The 18,063-nt window shown below is 38.8% G+C and overlaps 2 pseudogenes; one reads left to right on the top strand and one right to left on the bottom strand.

Moving 5' to 3' along the window:
* The first annotated feature begins 10,842 nt into the window (after positions 1–10,842).
* Positions 10,843–15,132, top strand: LOC113280217 (annotated as a pseudogene).
* Positions 15,133–15,592: 460 nt separating this feature from the next.
* Positions 15,593–17,711, bottom strand: LOC113280218 (annotated as a pseudogene).
* Between the last annotated feature and the right edge of the window lie 352 nt (positions 17,712–18,063).

The raw sequence follows: 18,063 nt of genomic DNA on the forward strand, positions 1-18,063 counted from the left end.
GTGAGTGCTCGTCAGTATAAGATTGACACCTTAGAGCAAGAGAATGCATTGTAGCGGGAAGATGTAGAGGTTCATCGGAACCACACTTTGGAGCTTCGTGGGTTACTGGATAAGGCTAAGAAAGTAGCCGTATATCGTGCGGACGAGATCAAGATACTTCGTGCGCAGAAGGATGAGATTATTAACTGACAGTGCGATCATATTCCTCAATTAACACAGGAAGGGGATGATAGGGAGACACTGAGGAAGCTGAAGCGTGATTATATTGCTCTTGAGAGGGAGCGCGATAGGCATATGCTATCCTGCCCTGATGGTGATGCGGTCGTAAATCCTGCAGAGACAAAAATTAGTGCTCTAGACACCGAAAAGATTCGATTAGAACAAAACTTAGCCGCTGTTTTATTTGAGAATGAAGGTCACTTGTTAACCAATTTTGTGTGTCGGTTTGTTCTGATGATTTCCTTAGACTGATCAGTTTTGTTTTGTGCTGACAGAGTCTTGCAAGCAAAAGGCTGAGTTGGAGAAGCAGCTAGAGAAACAAAGGGATGCTAAGCGAAGCCTTGATGAGGAGCTTAACGAGTTGGTGAGCCATCATGAAGAAGAATTGGCGGCTGCTCATGCGAAGGGAGAAAATAAGCTGAGCAAACTTCATGCGGAGTACAAGGTTTTGATGACCAAGGCTTGTAAGGTTTATGTTCTCCTGGAGCGTCAGCGAGCCGCCGCAGCTGCTGCTGCGAACATCGTGGTCCCTCCGCCTGTTGTCGAGCCCAAGCCTGTGCAGAATGTGACTGTCGTCGAGGATGAGAAAGAGGCTCCTGATGGCGGACAGACTTGAGTTGGTTTATTTCTTTATTCATCCATCTTTTTTCTTTTGGTTTCCTATGTTGGACATAGTTTGGTAGGGTCATATGCTCCATTATGGAAACATTTTCACATATTTTGGAAAGTCCTCAATTGTAGGAGGCGCTATTTTGTTATTTATACGCTGATAAGTCCTCAAGTGTGGGAGGCACTTCGACATTTACTGCTTATTTCTTGGATGGTACAGTTGGTGACCTTTTTCTGTCTAATCGCATGATTGGTTGTTGTTATCTGGCGTTTAAAGAGTTTTGAGTGCATATTTGTCGATCCAACCTTGGATAACATTTCCAGGAAGTGATCAGTTCCTTAATTGGACATGCTACCTCTTATGTGGTTGGGCTTTAGTTGCAACAACTTTCGTTTAGCCGCCGTAGGCGTTGTTTAGTGCTTGTTGGCACATTTCCCTTGAATTTACTATCGGAGCGTGTTTCAAAGGGTGACACCTTGGTTGAGCGATTTGTATCTTGTCTGAAGGAAAGTATCTCGAATTTGGGTATCTCCTGTTATAAAAGGGCATCGTCCGATATCATGATCGTGGCGGCATTACCTTAGGTTTGTCGTCCGTGTAAGGTAGCTTCGGTTATTGACCCGCATCATTCATTGTAGAATGGAAGGCGTGGCGAGCACAGTTCCATAATTGTTGATGGACTTGTTTGTGTGTTTATTATTATATATATATAAAAAAAATTGGAATGCAAATATGGTGTGATTAATCTAGATGCACATATAAAGCAAAAAGAAAAGTAGACACCTGCGATAAGAAAGATTTTAATCTAAAGAGTAGAATCATAATGTAAATAAGCAATACACAAAAAGGAGTAGTTTTATTAATTTTCAAAAGAGGGTGTGATCCCTTAGTACATTCTTAGGGAGGTTTCATAACCTGCTTACAAGTAGGGGCTCTAAGCCCTAGCCTCAAATGTGGGCTTTCTAGACATCAACCTTCATGGGATGTGCGTTACTCTTAGTAAGAAGTATACTATAGGTGCGTTAACGCTTCCCCATTAGTTTTGAGCAATTTTTGGGTTTTGTTTCCAGTCCACTTTGTGAAGTAAGCTTGTTTAACGATCTGCTGTCTTGTAGTAGCCTGATTGGGATTGGTAATGTTTTCTTCCTTCTTGGTTAATGGCCAAAGGTTCAATATAGCGTCGTGGATTTTGGAGAGGGTATGCTCTTGTCTGTCCGTGTTGTGTCCTTCTGGGGTGGGCATCGTTGTTTTCTCAAGGTATGTTCTAGGCCGATGATAGTTTTGCGTTCTGGCCTTGCTAGCACAACGGTTATAACCCGAGTAGCTATCCATCAGGGATAGTAGTGCACCTATGGCTGCGGCATCTGTAAGCCAGTCAACAACAAATGTTTGTAAGTTGTTATGGAAAGGGTCCTCCACAAGTTTGTGGGTGCCAACATTGGCTTTTTTGATGTGATATTTTTTTGACGTCTTAGTTGCACTGAACTCTTTTGACTGTGGTATGATGCGCCATGGGCTTACTTGGCTTGGTTCCTTAGAGATCACTTGTTTGTTTTTTAGTGACATCATTCTTTCTGGGTTGTTCCCTGAGTGACGCTCCTCATTGCTCTCCTCAATAGTGTCTGTCTTCATATGATGAATGACGTTGGTCTCGGTATGAGAACGAGGTTTGGTCTTTCCCTCATCGGGGAGGTCCTGTGATTGTTATAAGTGTCGTATGTTCGGTCCCGAGGATATGGTGTTGCATAAGGCTGGGGCATCGTCCGAGTGTGCTGGTGTGTTACTGATGGACATGTAGTCATAGGTCTCAACCAGGTTATTGGTATCTCTGGCCCTCCTTGCCTGTGCTTTTGGGGAGTTTACTTTGTTTTCGCTGTTCTGGACGTCTATCTTATAACAATATTTCTCCTCGCCCGAGTCCCCAATGATTTCTGCTACCCCATCTGGCGTAGGGAATGTTAACCGTTGGTGGAAAGTTGAGGCTACTCCTTTGATCCCATGGACCCAGGATCGCCCGACAATGGCTATGTATGGTGATAGTACATCTACCACACAGAAAGTAGTTAGGGTGAGGATTTTTCCCACCCGGATTTCTAACGTTATCTCGCCCCTTCGGCGGGTCGATGACCCGTTAAAGCCAAATATGTTGTAAGTGGAGGGTATGAGACACTCGTCCCTAAGACCCATTTGTTTGAATGTGTCATAGAATAAAATCTCAACTGAACTACCTCCATCAATTAAGATTTTGGGCATTTCCCATGGTAGCACTTTAGGTTTTCCTTCCCCGCCTTCGTGCTCAGGGAGTGCAATGGCCATCGTGACCACCAGTGGATCGTTATGGTTTCGTCCTCCATCAGGAGCCTCCTAGGATGAAAAGTTAATGGGTAATTTCATCCATACCTCAATCGGGGGTTCTCTAGAAACACTGAAAACTTCGTCGCCCTGGAAGTTTCGTTTGTGAATTCGTCTAGTAATGTTTTCTTATCATGTAGGTGTGGTAATGGCCTAGTGTGATATAGTATTACACCCTAAGTATTGTGCCTCGCGGGGGATCTCTACACGATGTATGGGTGCCCCAGTGGTAGGTGGAGTTGTTGGTTGCACGATGTATTCTTGGAGTTTCCCTTCATTGATCATTTATTGCACCATTTTCTTCAGTTCTCTGCACGAGTATGTCGTGTGGCTGTGGAATTGATGGAACTCGCAGAAGTCAGTTCTATTTTTAGTTCGCTCTGGCTGCTGACCTCTGTTCCATGGGTAAGTGATTTTATGTTGTCCATCAATCTTTTTGAGGATCTCAGATATGGGGTGTTTAGCTTCGTGTAGGTTGGGTCTACGAACTTTCCCTTCTTTTGTTGGGCCTGGTCTCTCCCTTTCCATCCTCCAGTCCGATGGTTGTCAAAACTATGAATCTTGATTTCTAGTCTATTATAGCTAAGTCTCGTACTAGGATAGAAAAGTGTAGTTGAGATCAAGGACTTCATGGATATTCATCATACAACGACGAAGATCTACTCAAGGAACCGTGGAACTTCATCAACAAAAAGGTATGTGGATACTTGAACTTATCTATCACTCAAAAGTCTATCTATTCTATCTCCTACTTCTTATGAGATAAAAAGTCATATGCTATATAGACTGGATCATACACATTTGACATTTCGAGCTGAGTATTCACTACTTATCTTTTTCTCGAAATCGTGTGTTGGTAAAGTGTTTCGCTTTGATCAAGTTTATCTTCACCTAGTAACGAAAGTCATGAAAAGTTTCAATTACTTTGAGAATTGCTCTGACGTGAACCAATATGTGAATAACGGCTATATAACATCCTTTGAGAATGTCTCAATGATTGTAATGATAGTTTAGATTACATAACCATGTATTCCTTAATCCGAAGTTTTCGAACTTTGTTGATTGAGAGAAACCGGAAGAATTGACTTTGCCAAGTACGTGAACCCAGTCCGCGAACTCAGTTCCCGAACTGACGGAAGTTCTCTTACCAAGAATTTCTGCTGGGATTTTCCAAAAACTCGTTTGCGTGTTTAGTCCGCGAACTCAGTCCGCGAACCTAGTCCGCGAACTGGCGGAAGTCTCTTTGCCGAGATTTGCTGCTGAGTTTGGGAAACTCTGTCGGTTGCCTTAAGTCCACGAACTTGTTTGTGAGCTTAAGTGGTTATGATCTAAAGATGTTCTCTGAACATGAAACTTAAGTTACTAAGGAATGCTTTATGCAAACCGTGGCTATAAAGTTCATGAGCCGATTCATCGAATCAAATCATCTTTGTGTCAATTGTATCTTGGGTAGTTACATAAGATCTCATAGAAATTGAACAACTCTCTAACTAGTTCATTTGAGTCAATTGAACTAGTTATGGTGAAGAAGAACTAGGTTAATATGAAATGCTCATATGGTTAACCTTTTGGGTTACTATGTTGAACCAACATGTACGTACACGTTTGGGCATGGTTTTCACAAACCCAGTAAAATTCTACCCAAGTGTGTGTGACAAGCTAAGTTTTCGATCTAACGGTTGAGAAATATTAGCTTGAATCTAAATCAGGTTTTCATCTAACGGTTAATATGGATTGTTTTGTAACTAAGGCAAAACCCTGATTTGAAGACTATATAAAGGAGACATCTAGCATTGTGCAAAACTAATCCCCACACGTCTGTGTGATACTAGTGCGCTCGCTAGAGTCGATTCCCCTTTAACCTTTGGTTTTCTTCTCTAAAACCATGTTAATGGTTTAAAGACTTCATTGGGATTGTGAAGCCAGACCGATACTACTTTTATCGTAGTAGTGTGATCTGATCTTGCATCTTCTATCGTACGAGCACAATCTTTGATTGGCTTGAGATCGTGAGAGTTCTCCGATAGGAAAGATAAAGAAGTCACAAACATCTTCGTCTCACTGTTTGTGATTCCTCCACAAACCGCTTGTGTGGTCAAGAAGGATTGTTGAGAGGTGATTTATTAATCTAGGATGTTCTTCGGGAATATAAGACCGGATTATCAATTGGTTCCGGTTCACCTTGATTTTATATCTTAAGACGGAACAAAACCTAGGGTTTTTCTGTGGGAGACAGATTTATCCTTTGATAGACTTTTCTGTGTGAGACAGATATTTTTATTATCAAGTCTGCGATCTTGGGTTGCAACAACTCTTAGTTGTGGGTGAGATCAGCTAAGAGAATCAAGTGCGCAGTATCCTGCTGGGATCAGAGGCGTAGGAGTACAACTGTACCTTGAATTAGTGGGAGACTGATTGGGGTTCAACTATAGTCCAGTCCGAAGTTAGCTTGGAGTAGGCTAGTGTCTGTCGCGGCTTAATACAGTGTGTATTCAATCTGGACTAGGTCCCGGGGTTTTTCTGCATTTGGGTTTCCTCGTTAACAAAACTTCTGGTGTTTGTGTTATTTCTTTTCCGCATTATATTTTTTATATAATTGAAATAATACAGGTTGTGTGTTAAAGATCATCAATTGGAAATCCAACCTTTGGTTGTTGATTGATATTGATTGATCCTTGGACATTGGTCTTTGGTACCGTCCAAGTTATCTCTCTTTGATAAAGACTCGCAGATTTCCATTTGCTTGAGTAAAGATCAAATCGAGATATTGAGATATAAATCTTTGATATATCTTTTTATTGATTGAGTCTAACTTTCTAGTTGATTCTCATAAAAAGTATATTGGAGTTTGTCCATACAGATTGCTAAGCGAAATATTGGGTGGTGTTGTTAGACCCCCGCTTTTTCAGAAATCATAGTGGGGTTTTCCTTTATGTTGTGTAGGGAGGTTTAAGTGTGCTTCTGAATGGGCAGTGAGGAGTGGGATTGGAAACATGTCAGTAATCTCTGTATTTTGTTCTGTTAGGTTCCTTGGATTGTGAGGGGAAGACGGAAACTTCCCTCCTACATCTGGGATAGCAGGGGCTTGTACAATCTTGGGACACGATGTGGCTAGAGAGGGAAATGATTTCTAGCATTGGGATTGATTGTGGAGTGGAGAGAGGAATGATCAAAGGTCAGGATTTATTGTCCCAAATTTGAACTATGACAGTTGTCCCGGTTATAGAGTTTTCCAGATGGAAAAAGATCTGTCTGGTTTTAGACAGTATCAACTTTTTGCATATATGGTACGTCTTTGATTCGACAGAAGAGTTTATGGTATATTAATTATATGTCCCTAGTTTTAACACCTACAAATATATCCGTAATTTTTAATAACCTTATCCATTTAAAATTAGATTACCTTAATAGCCTCTCCATATAATATTTTTGTTTCTTTCAAAATGGAACAAATTTCTTTCTCTACCACTTTACCACCACCACTAGCACCACCACCACCAACATTCAACTACTATTCCACCACCACCGCTCAACGACCACCGCCTACCAACCACCACCACTCCGTCACCACTACCATTACACCACCACCAGTCCGCCACCACCACTAGTCGTCGTCGCCGTCACCCCCGCCGCCGCCACCACCACTGGTTCAGATATTTTTCTATCAACAACAGTGATCCAAATAAAAATAGAATCAATAGTAGAATTTGATCCAATTTAGGGGATCAACAACAGTAGTTGATCCAAAAATAAAAGGATCAACAGTAGAAGTTTATCCAATTTAGAGGATCAACATCAGTAGTTGACCCCTAAATTGGATCAACAATGAAAGTAGATCCATGTAAATGGAGTGAACTTGGCGTGAGTCGAACACACATTATTTGACATGGAGTTAGTCATGCTACCATTGCACCACAAGTTCAACATTTGAAGAAATTTACATGATTTAAACTACAAGCATGATTTAAACTACAAGCATGATTATACTAATCCAAGGAAATGTTGTCAACAATATGAGTTCATCCCATAAAAAAATTGGGTCAACAACAGGAATTCATCCCACAAATGGGATCAACAACCCTAGTTGATCCCATAAAAAATTGGATCAACAACAGGAGTTGATCCCATGAATGGGATCAACAGCAATAGTTGATCCCATAAAAAGGGATCAACAACAGGAGTTGATACTCGTGAAACTCAACATAAAGAGTAAGGTAACAAAAGTAATAGTTACCTCAGCTTTTTCTCTGAAACCAAGCACTGATCTTCTTGTATATTTATCATTCCAGCCTCACCACCACCAACAATCACATAGAATATCCACCACCAACAACAATCACACAAAAAATTCACCACCACCACCACAAATACCAGTACCACCACTATTTCCATCAACAATTTCAATATTCTAACCTCACCAAATAACCTCAATCATTAACAGTAAACACTTCAAACACAAATCTTACATAAACTATCGGAGATTGGAAACTGATTTTTCAAAATTGATTGAATCAAAATCCAAATTTTAAATCATAAGATATATAAACTCGTTTAAACCTAATCGACTGCTTATCTATTTAATCTTCATGGAGATTGTTCAAGACCAGAATCACTAATCAACACGATCTTCAACAAAAGTAATCGAAAATGATCAGAAGACGAACCCTAAAACTATTAGAAGATAACCCTGAAAATTGAAACTCTCGATCTCCCCGAATCTAATATGATACCGAAAACTGGAAACAAAAGGAAGAAGGAGATGGACAAGGATCTGTTTCTGAAGTTGTGGCTGTGCTGGAATAGTGGTGGCGACGATGAAGATGATGGTGGTGGATGTTGTTCAGGGGAGAAGGAGGAGAGCGATAAGATTAAAAAAAAAAGATTGATTTTTGTTTGATCGAGAACAATTTAAGATCTATTACACAGTGAGGGTAAAATAGGTGTTAATGATTAATTAGATTCCCTTTATAAAAGGGAATGACGTATTTATTGATGGATGAGGATATTTGTGAAGTCCATGAAAAGATAGGACAATAATTCAATTTCCATAAGAGTTTATGCCCATATCCGTAACAATGGCAATTAAGTGTTGGAACAGAGATTTATTATGTTGCAGTTAGGCTCTTTGTTTTGCAAAGACCAACTTAATGAGTGATCTTTGTAATGTCATCGTTGGTTTGACAACATTGTTGAACGCACGAGCTAATTAAGAAGAAGAAAAGTCATGACAAATGAATGAAATGTTCAGGAAAACCTGTGAATTTACCGGTTCCTACTTAAGATTTGGCTCTACCAAGACCGCCATCTTTCATTTGCTTACAAAGAGAAAAATTGCCAACAAACACACACCGTTCTATTTAAACACTCTAATATCATCTCCTCACATTAATGAAGCAAATAGAATAGCTCATCTATGTACCAATTTTTGGGTTTTGTCTTTATTTTTAGTTTAGGAAATCAAGTAGCGGATATTTTAGCTAAGTTTATTAGAACTGTGAACTTTCCTGTTAAATGGGGAACATCTCCACCAGTTTGTAGTATCAAGCAATTTATAATAGATAAATCTAATATGAAGAACTCTGCAAATCCCATATTAGATGGCTCTACTTCTTTTATAAACTCACGATGCTATTTAAATTTAAATTTACATTATTCAAACTACTATTTCTATTTCACCAACTAATTATGTCTCTTTAGTAGTAATCATGTCAAGGACTCTAGTCGAGTCTCTTTTAACTATTAGGTTTAAAGAGAATCGGAATATTGCAAGTGTACGGCGTATCTTCTTCTTATTGTTTGTTTTTTCTTTTTGTTTTGTCACATCTTAGTGTGATATGGGCAACAAATAATGCAGCCTATTGTCACATCCATAATAAAGGAAAGGATCTAGGAAATCTTCAGCTTTTTTAGTTCTCACTACTAGAAAGAAAATATCTCGATCACTGTAAAGAATTTACAATGTAGAATACTTGACGTGTTTTAACGTGCTATGAAAAAGTTCTACCGACAAAAGACGATGCATTGCAAAGGCAGCTCATTTTAGGAATTGATTCGGTGCAAATCATAATTAGTGGATTCAATTGTAACATTAGGCATGGCCGGCACAACATGTCATGGCAATATTGGGTTAGGCGCTAGGTGAGGCGCCCATGATTTTCTTTAAAAGAACTTATGTACGTCTTCGCACCTAGGGGTGACTCGCGTGCCTTTCACAACATTGCAGCACCATATGTCATATATCATTCACAACGTTCCAGACATATTATTTTGTGTTATGCCAGAGACATTAAGTGTGTCTCTCCATGTTGTGTTTCTTTTTTTTGTTCTTTCCCAAAAAGAACATGGTACATGTTATGGAGCATTCAGCACCAAAACCACCGGAGTTTTTTAAAAGAAACTCCATAAAGGAAGCTTAGTTTGCCAAAGAAGAATTAGATTCTATTATACAGCCTTGCTTTACTTTTGTCGATATAAAGATTTTATTTTATAACCTTGCTTTTCTTTTTATTCTATAGCCTTGCTTTTCCCATTGCATCCGCTGAGAAGCTTGCCTCTCAATGTACAGTAACTCATCTTGCCAACACAAAAATAGCATAATTCCATGCCTATGCGGACGGTCGTGATTTTTTCGAAACCTATTATAAGGGCTCCAAGCCTCAAGCATATGGCTTTGAGGGCTCCTATAGGTTCAAATGTCCTAAAATGTAGATGAGGGGACCTATTCTATAATAAAAATACAAAAATACCCTTTGACAGCTAACATAATTACCTAACATAAACCTAATTAAAATCAAAAATTAAAACTGAATCTAATTATGACCCAAAACTCAAACCTAAAAAAAAAGAAAACCCGTCTCTCTTTCTCTTTTCCTCTTCTTTTCTCCTCCTCCTCTCTTCTTCTCCTCCATCCCCTCTTCTTCCATTTTTTCTTCCCCAATAATGATTATTTTAGCCAATAATGGTTTCAATCGAGCAAAAATAACATACCACCCTATTTTTTTTCTTTTTGATTACACGATTAGGTTAGATTTGGTGAGACTAGGATTTAGAAATTAGGTTTATTACATAGTACGATTGGGAAAAAAATTTCCTAACCGTATCTTCAATAATTTCTTTTTAAATTTTTTTGTGGATGTGCCTATGGCTGGGAAGACATGAACTCCTAACCGTATTTATAGTTAGGAAAAACCCATCCGTATTTAAAATTTTCAAAATTATTTTTTTCAGAATTTTCCAACCGTAAGTTATCCTGAATTTTTCTATGGTTGAGTAAATATGAACTCTTAATCGTATATTGTTACGGTAAGGTTTTCCAACCGTAAGTTCAGTTTTTCAGAAAAAAAAATCAAAACTTTTTTATTAAGAGAATCAATCATTAACACTAATTAATTGATGGTTTTCTAGGTATTAGTAAAAATAGTAGCATAAGGAGTTTTGTTGATGGACCCTCCAGCAAGATAGAAAGATACAAAATACTTGACCCTCTAGCAAGATAGAAAGCCACCAATTATTTCCCTATTAAACATTTGAATATATAAAAGAGTAAAGACCAATTAAAGACAAGAATATATCCGAGAAAGAGTACTTTATTGCTGTAAAGTAACTAATACTCCACCAAAGGTAGTCATGATAATTTTTACACAGTAGCGCTTCCTATTCAGCTCATTCATTAGATATATACATTGTTGGAACTCAACTCAACAACTACTTACTCTTAAACATCAGTTTCAAATAACAATATAGCTTCCAAAATCTGTCCTAATAGTTTCTAAATCATCAACAAAACGTACAAAAATCTCTACTGTATCAATGGAAATTATTACTAATGGTGTCACAGAAGTATTAAATAAATTGGTTCCTGTTGTTGCTCGAGAGATTGGTCTGGCTTGGGGTGTAAAAGATGAACTCAAAAAACTTCAAGGCACTTTACAGATGATTCTTGCTGTCATAGAAGACGCTGAAGCAAAGCAAGTGACTGAAAAAGCTTTAGGCGTTTTGTTAAGAAGGCTTAAAGATGTTGCGTACGATGCGGATGATGTGATGGATGAGTATTCCTATGAAATCCTGAGCCGATCCGAAAGGGAGAACAAATTGAAGTATAAGGCTTGTGATTTCTTTTCATCTGCCAACCCACTTGCATTTTCTTTCAAGATGTCAAGGAAAATCAAACAAATCAACCAGAGATTAGATGCAATTAGCAAAGATATGAAGATATTTCAGTTGCAGCCTACACCGGCTAGCAACTGTAGTTTTCATCATGGTGAAAATAGTGAGCAACGGAGCCGTCAAACGGAGTCCTCTGCAAATGAATCAGAAATTATGGGAAGGGAGGATGATAAGAAAAAAATAATAGATATGTTAACATCACCTGATAGCAATCATGAAAATATCTCTGTCGTTTCCATAGTGGGGATGGGTGGGCTGGGGAAAACTACTCTGGCTCAACTCGTCTACAATGATGAGCTGATAAAGGAACAGTTCAATCTAAGAATGTGGGTTTATGTATCTGAACATTTTGATGTGAAAAAGCTCTTAACAGAAATTATGGAGTCCATTACTGGATCTAGGTTTGATACATTATCCAATTTCGACGTACTGGCAAGAAAAGTTCGAGAAGAATTAAACGAGAAGAAATATTTGCTAGTGCTTGACGATTTATGGAATGAGAGTGATGATCAACGGGAGCAACTCCGTAATCCTTTGCTTGCTGGTGCTCAAGGGAGTAAAATTTTGATCACTACTCGTACAACCAAGGTTGCAGATGTTGTCAAGGGGAATATTGCTCCTTATCATTTGCAAACATTACCAGATGCTGAATGTTGGTCTGTTATTGAGAAGAAAGCATTTTCTCCCGGCGGAGCACAAAAGACGGCAAAGATGATGAGCATAGGACGGGAGATAGCAGAAAAATGTTCTGGTTTGCCGCTTGCAGCGAAATTCCTCGGTAGCATATTGCGGTCACGAAATACAGAAGCCGAATGGTTAGCCATTTTAGAAGATGATAAATGGAATACTTCAGAAAATCAAAGCAGCATCATGCCAATATTAAAACTGAGCTATGACAACTTGTCGCCCCAGTTGAAACAATGTTTCTCATATTTCTGTATATTTCCTAAAGGTATAGAAATTAATAGGGTAACACTGGTTCAGCTGTGGATAGCAGAAGGATTTCTGGACACTTAAAATGTGGGAAATGGAAAATCGATTGAAGACGTTGGGCTTGAATGCGTTGAGAGTTTGGTCTGGATTTCATTTTTGGATGTCGTGGAAAGAGATTTGTTAGATGACATAATGACGTGTAAGATGCATGATCTTGTGCACGATCTTACACAAGCGGTGTCCGGGGATCAAGAATTGGTGTGCCTCAAGGCGAGTGAGTTTAAGAATACTTCTGAAATACGTCGGTTACAGTTAATAATGGATGTGAATTTGTCATCAGCATTTCTGAAAAGCTTAGGTGATGAGAAGAAGTTGCGGACGCTTTTTATCCCTCAAGGTTCAAACATGTACCCGGATATCTTGTTAGTAAACAAGCACTTGCGTGTACTCCATGTAGGTCCTCCACCAGGATATCGTGAGCATCCGAAGTTGTCTTCTTTAAGTTGCAAACTGAAAGTTTTAAGGTACCTTCATCTTACCTATCTTGATCTTAGTGAAGTAGTGAATGTTCCATCCATCAGTAAGCTTTATAATTTGGAGACGTTAGTATTGAAGCGCGTGCAAGGTAATATTAAAAATCTTCTTAGAAATATCCAATCTTTGAAAAAATTAAGACATCTTAATATCTCTAGGACTGATATGGGAGAGCTACCAGATTCTGTTACACGTCTTCCTAATTTGCATACATTGGATCTCCATTGGTGCGAATTGAAATCTTTACCTGAATCAGCCACAGGTTTAAAGAATCTAAGATTTCTTAATATTTCTTATAACCCTGTTGAAAAACTACCTGGTTTCATCACTAACCTTGGAAGTTTGCAGATATTAGATGTCCGTGGTTGTGAAAATTTAAAATCTTTGCCAGAGTACGTGAAAGGTCTTGATAAGTTGGAGATATTTAATTTTACATTTTGCTACTCACTAAAGAAATTACCCGAAGATTTTGGAGCATTAACTCAGTTAAGATATCTTGAATTAGATGGTACATGCATAGATGTATTACCAGAGTCTTGTGCTAACCTGGTCAATCTCGAGGAGGTGAGTCTTGCCGATTGTGAGCTTCCCAAAGAGGTTAATAATTGGACGAAAGTCAAAAGCTTTTATGGCTCTAAGAAGGAGACACCAGTGGGTATAGGGAAACTAGTTTGCCTTGAAAGTTTGGATTACTGGGTGAGGGAACAACCAAGAAATGGTATGGAAGAGTTAGAAAAACTAAACCGTCTTGAGGAGCTAGAGATAAAGAATCTTCAGAACGTGAAAGATCCATTAGATGCTGAAAGAGCAAATTTGAAGGAAAAACAAAGTCTTCTTGAATTGACACTACGCTGGTCTGTGCGATGCGACGATATGTGGGATCGGAATTCATGTGATTTTCAAGTAATTGAAGCTCTGCAGCCTCATTCTGGTCTGCGGAAGTTGAATATTTGGAACTTCATGGGGTGTGACTTATCCAAGTGGATGTGTGTTCCATCATCTATCGGGCAGCTCCAACATCTTACAACCCTTAAGCTTACCTCATTCATGTATTTAAAGAGTTTGGATATTGGCGGTTTTCCTTAACTAAACTCATTCTTGCTCATATGGTCTCTCTAGAAGATATGTGTTGCTCTAGTCCTTGTCTGAGTCTTCGGGAACTGACAATCAAATACAGTAGTAAACTGACTGGAATTCCTTGGCTTCCTTTTCTGGAAGATTTGTGGTTGAGGGGTATTGGTCATCAGTTAGTAAGCTCGGTTGGGAGAACCCAGACCTCTGTCAAATGGCTTTATTTGCAAGAATTAGAGGATCTCATATACTTCCCAATAAGCATACTCCAAAGTAATTGTAATCTCCGAAGATTGCATATTGATAACTGCAATAAGTTTCAAGGATTTCGAGTAAATGAAGATCAACAAAATGAGAACGAGGTTACTCTTCTTAGCCCACAACTCCATAGTGTCTGTATTCAGGAATTGGAATTTAGAGATTGTCCAGTCCTAAAGTTTCTTCCAGACTTACGAGAATGGACTACTCTTCGAAAATTAACCATTAAGAAGTGCCCCGAACTGAAGGAGTCTTTAGCCTATGATCTTAAATCCCTCTCCTTTCTGGAAACACTGGATGTTGATTTTCTCGAAAACACAACCAGGTATGTGCAAACCTAATAACTTTATCCTTTGTTGTCTTTCTCCTGATCACCACCTGATTCATAAGTATGGTTTTTCATGTTTTTGTTTTCGATAATTGCAGTGAAGATGAATAAAAGAGGATTAGATAATAGCAGGGACCGTGTTTTGGGTAGAGAAGCACATTCACCACCTAGCAGGTTGGTAGAGATGTGATATGGTTGTTCAGTTTGAGTTTCCAACTAGCTAATACCATGATTGTATTCTATAAATTTACTGCTTTCTTTTGGTTCCTCAAGAACCATTTCATCACTTTTTCAGGCGTCCGAGTTTATTTGAATCTCTATTTGGCCATTCATTCTAGCATCGGACGGTCTCCCCACGTATCTTAATGTTTTTCTCAAGCATTTGGTTTTATATGTCACAAAGAATTAAGTTTGCTTGATGTACCTCGTTACATTCATACAAGATTTTGCTTCATTTCCTTTTATTTTTGATTCGTATGTGTACAAATGGCAATTGTGCTTACCATTCAGGCTTCAAATGTACGATCTGTTAGTTCATTTGATCACTCCTCCATTCTATTTCTATTGAAGACATAAAAGTTTGAATTTCTTGTTCTGGACTGCATAAAATGTAAATGCAATAACTTTCAGTATGCTTAATTTCTGCTTTAGCCCCATTGTACATTCAATGTTTTTTCTCTTCGAATTAATAGTATCTTGCCATTGTCGCTGTCTTATCTCCACCTACTAGTCGTATTGATTCGTAAAATCATATAATTCACCAGGTGAATAACATATTTTTCTGTCTTTACGTCGATCTTTCTCAAATAAATTCCTATGGGAAAAACAACTGCATGCTCATGATTTTGTTGAATTGCTACTCCTATCCTGTTAGGAAGTTGATTGTTGGTATTTTTTTCGACACTTAGGTGTGGTGCTTGCTCAGGTGAAGATTTAATAGTTCTAATTCTTGGTGCAGCGCAGATCCGAAGCCAGCTTATATGGTTCAAGAGATGTGTATAGCAGATAGTTCACCTTGCTGACATTTACTTATCTTGCTCAATTGTTCATGAATATATCTTCAAACCCCAGGGTCCCTTACTGCAACGAAGCACTGTCATTGGTATGTTGGTAACACAAGTACCTTTTAGTATAGCATAAATGAGAAAATTAGGCTTTAGCTATAACTGGATACGTGGTAATGGTTACTAACAAAAGTGCCATGTTTTAGGCTACTAACAGAGTTGTACTGCGTACGCAGAATAGTGGAGCTAGCACAATGGGTACAATGCTGTCAATGCATATATCTTTTTGATAGATACATTTTCATTTGCAAAAGAAATAAACATATCATTCTAAAATTGAAGTTCCTGCGATACTGGAAAGAAGATTGTAACATATGCATTGAATCCTCCACTCTGTTGGGTAAAGTGCAGTAACCTAGAAGAAATAGATAAACCTATTTTGTGGAAATGTAGTCTGATCTCATTATGTTGCATTCCAAGTTCACCAAGCAGCACAAAGCCTTACTGATAGAAAAGTGTACTCTTCTTCTAAAAAATTCTTCTGTTGCTGATTGGAATTCTCCTTTCCCATGGCATTTTAGGATTTCGCAATGCCCACAATCCGACCCGAGCACCTCTAGCCTCCATTTCCCACTGATCCGAAGCATAGACGCTTGTCAAATAACTAGGAAAGTCGGAACAGTTAGGAAAAAAGGATTACTTGTAAGTTGTAACTCACTTGCTAACCTGTATGAGTTCAGGGCGCCGTTGGTCATAGGCTGCACGATGCCATGCACACCCCTTCTTGAGCATCGCTTCCTGCAAGAAGGAAGAGTTGCAAAGGATTGAATTGCAAGAGAAAAATGTTAAAATGTATCTAATGCAAGGGAATTGTTGGCAATACGGGTACCTGTACTAATAGTCCATTGCAATAGACATCTCCCACGAGTTGATCCACCCCGTAAACATGAACAGTCAAACTCTTGCCTTGAACCGGCTGAGTAAGTTCATCCTTGGCCTCTTTTCCTTTTTGGTGCATCAATACCCCTGTTTATCCAATTACACTATTAAGAACAAATTTGGTTTCGTTTCAACTAAATGAAACAGGACTTTGCATTTTACCTCAATCGAAGTCGATATCTTTTTGCAAGGATAGCCTCATTGTTTGTACCTCTTAGCATACACGAAGTGGGTATGAGTGATAGTCATTGGTGAAGAAGACAAAATTTGAGATTAGCATACAAGAAGTACCTGTATCCAGCACCCACAATTTTGTCATAATAATATAATATGCATTTCCCGTCGCATAATCCTTGGATGCACGTGCTTTCAGTCGTTCTGATAATGCTAATTGCACAACCTTGGGCACAATGCGCGCTTCCCTTGGGTCCGCAACATCCACGAAAACCGTTAAACAATCGCCAGCAGCAACACCTCTTGCATCCACCTATTAGCAATTCCCAATTGTGAAAACCAAAAAACATACAATCTTGTAAAACTGAAATCAAGGAACATGGTCTCACTCGAAGCTTTTGCAATACAAACAACACTCCTTTAGGCAGAGAATTAGGAGGAGGAAAGGCTGCTACTGCCGCCCGGAACTTCGACCCCATCATTACTTGGAATAGAAAGAGCATAGAAATTCAATAATCCCTATATAGCAATAACAAAACCCCTAATTAGTATTGTTTTTTAATTCTCAACATTTGAAGGCCTAAGTAACTGAGAAATTGGGTTTTGCAATGTACCTCCACATCATCAGCCATCTCTAATGTCCGAAAGACAAGCCTAGATCTTTGTTCAGGTGTTTTTGGTGGTGGGTTTGCATCTTTCCATGCTCGTAATAGTTTGACAAACCTTCACAAAATTTTACACACAAATTTCATAAAGTGCGGCATTTGAAAACAGATTAAAGAACATAAGTTCATAAAATGGGGTTTTTGATATCAATCAAACAAGTAGCATGATAAAATTAGAAAGTACCATGTAGTTTGAGTTTCCATTGATGATGCAACATGCCCACCAAGCCGTTCAGGTACCTGAGAAGTGATGTCAAAGTGGAAAAGATCATGAGCTAGAGCTGAAACGCCAACAATATCTGTATCTGTGGAGACACCCCCCAATGATTCATATTCTTGATGATCAATTGGGTTGAAACAATTCCCACATAGAATCCTTAGAGCATTTCCCATTACTGGTTTCTCTCTAGGTTAGACTGAAAAAAACCAGATAAAAAAAGAAGACAAACTTTATGAACTTAAGGGTAAACGAACGAAAAAGCTGCAATAAGACGAGTCAATCCCCACTATTAAATTGGTAACCCCAATGGATAATGGGTCTTCGTTCATAAACCAAAATGGTGGGTCCCACACGAAGTCTTTTTTGGTTCCGATGTTGTTACAGGCCGACTGACCGGCGTTGGGGTTTATTTTTTTGAGCCAAAGTCCTTTTCTGATTCTAATTTTAGTTTTCATGGGACTGGATGCTTGACAAATCTCAGTTGGGACTACGGATTTTCTTCAGTTGTGCAATGGGTTGCCGACTGGCCATTGGCAATGTTCGATTGAATTTCTGAATAACTGTGTAAAATTTTCAATTTTCCCTGTGCA

Source organism: Papaver somniferum, chromosome 5 (genome assembly GCF_003573695.1).
Source record: "Papaver somniferum cultivar HN1 chromosome 5, ASM357369v1, whole genome shotgun sequence".
In the NCBI taxonomy this organism is placed as follows: Eukaryota; Viridiplantae; Streptophyta; class Magnoliopsida; order Ranunculales; family Papaveraceae; genus Papaver; species Papaver somniferum.